This window comes from Arachis stenosperma, chromosome 4 (assembly GCF_014773155.1).
Source record: "Arachis stenosperma cultivar V10309 chromosome 4, arast.V10309.gnm1.PFL2, whole genome shotgun sequence".
NCBI classification, from domain to species: domain Eukaryota; kingdom Viridiplantae; phylum Streptophyta; class Magnoliopsida; order Fabales; family Fabaceae; genus Arachis; species Arachis stenosperma.
In genome coordinates this window covers 130,845,936-130,848,426 of record NC_080380.1, presented here as the reverse complement: position 1 = coordinate 130,848,426, position 2,491 = coordinate 130,845,936, and positions in this window count along the sequence as shown.

Here is a 2,491-nt window from a genome sequence, read left to right as displayed (position 1 = left end):
GATATTATGATCATCAGTTATGCTTAGCCAGTTGATACATCATGTATGCTTTTTACGTTAATGTTTTAAGTTGATTATTCATCAGTCATGCCTAACATTAATGTTTTAAGTATATGTGAAAGCAACAAGACTAAAGAATAACGGATACATTGAATAGAAAGATTGATTGTTTCATTACACAAAAGAGACGGACATAATAACTAAAAACACAGATTGTTTCATTATACATAGAACTTACAATCTTGCAATGCAAAGCCATAAACCTTAAACCGTCGGTCGTCATTGATCTGACTGCTGTGCGTTAGGACACCCCTGTCTCGTGTGTCCCTCTCCTCGGCATAGCCCACATCTCTTCTATGTCTGCTCAACGGCATCCATCTCATTCCATAGCTAAGTAGATGCCTGTTTTCCGTTGCCTTTCATCGCATGACCGGGTTGGACTTCAGCTGTGCACCGTACCAAGGAGGCCATATCTTTTCGTCGGGTATCGGCAAAAACTCCATCTCATATACGTTGAAAACAGATGCCATCTTGTACACGGGATCGATGAAATGCCCACACTCGATGCTCACAGCTGCACATGCCGCCAAGGCATGTCGACATGGGTAATGCAATGATTGAAACAGACCGCAGTCACATGTACCCGCACTAAGCCGAACGCGATATCAAGTCTGCAACCATCCATCCACTGGCTCCAGCTCCTCGACACTGAACACCGATGCCCTCTGGTCACAATGGGTGACTCGCATCATTGGCAGGCTCTCCCTGTTCTTCTCTAGAGCTGCCAACAACTGCTGTGAATATATCTGTCCACCCTTTAACTGAGCATGTGCTTCGCGACCTCTGCTCATAAATAGCTGTTGCAACCTCTCATACGTTGCCTGAACGATTGGAGCAATTGGAAGATTTCTCGTTCCCTTCAGCACCTCATTTATACACTTTGATAGTCTCGTCGTCATGTGACCATATCGACGACCTTCGTCACAATGCTACAGCCACAAATCCCCAAAACGAAGAGCCCAATCCACCATGTCACGGGATAGTGTACCCAAAGAATCCAAGTACCAATCGCAACCCTCCTTGGTTAGACTCACACAACATTTATAAGGTACCTCTTACCCTTGACTGATTTGTACCGTGAATTGAAATTTGAAGCCATGTGCCGGATACAGTAAGCATGATATGCCGAAGGAGGATTCCATCCACTGTGAGGTGCATTAAGCGCAGTGCGAATGGCATGCAATCTATCTTATATGATAAGGATGCAAGGCTACGGCGTCACATGTCTCAAATTCGAGAGGAAAAATGACAATGACTCCGTTATCTCCGACTTAACTAATGCGAAAGCTATGGGAAGAATATTGTTGTTACCATCTTGAGCCACAACAATTAACAGTACATCCCCGTGCTTTTCGTACAAGTGTGTCCCGTCCACAAATGCAAAAGGCTTACAATGTTTAAATGCTTCAATGCATGGAGAAAATGCCAAAAAAATCTAATCGAACTGACTCCACTCTCTGTCAACCATGTCCCTGTTATAATAAGGAACAACAATGCATTCGTGAATCATACTGGGGAAGCACTCATGCAAAGCTTGTAAGAGCGCAGGTATTCGGTTGTACGACTCTTCCCAGCAATCTTGACAATCAATTTTTACTTCGCCATCCACACCTTTCGATACAGGGCTTGAAATGGTAACTCTGATGCACCGCACTTTACAACATGAGGATAGACACCGACGGATCAGTTTTTATCATAGATAACATGACCTTGCAAATCAAACCACTATCCAACTGAACATGGTCTTGAGACGTAGTTGGTGCTAGACAAATCCGTGCTCCACCGAACTTTCGCACCTCTTTATGAATTTCTCGTGGATGTCAATTTTTAGCAAAACACAAAATTAACATAATAGACTCTAATGCATCCAAAATAAATCGTAACATACCAGTAATTCAAGTTCTGGCGTAGTGCCACACGAAGACTCCATGGACAACTGTTGGTAAATTGCTTACAACGACAGTGGTATTTAAACCTATTTGACTTTAACACTCTGTACTCCGCATTCCATCGAATACTGTAGTTCTTCACCGCCATTAGAACTGCTTCACTGTTCCTGAACCTATGGCCAACTCGGAATTCCACACCACAATCCGTATTGTAATCCTCCATGTCACCGCCATTCAGAAGATCGTCGGGCTGCATTGCGTCCAAGTACAATGTCTGATAATGGTTAGGAACATTCGACAGTCGAGGAATGGCCAAAGGGGGAGGCAAGAGAAACCTGCCAACACCGCTGGTGGGAGTCTTCGACACATACTCATCTTCGGAAGCTGTATCGCTAGAGGACCCGGACCCGACAACATAAGTTGAATAACCCTCATTGTCATCCTCGTTGGCACTATTCATGAGGCTGGGCGTAGTGGATCGGTGTGGCCTCGAGCGGGACAACATCAGGAATCGAAGGACACGGCCCACCACCAACAACCAC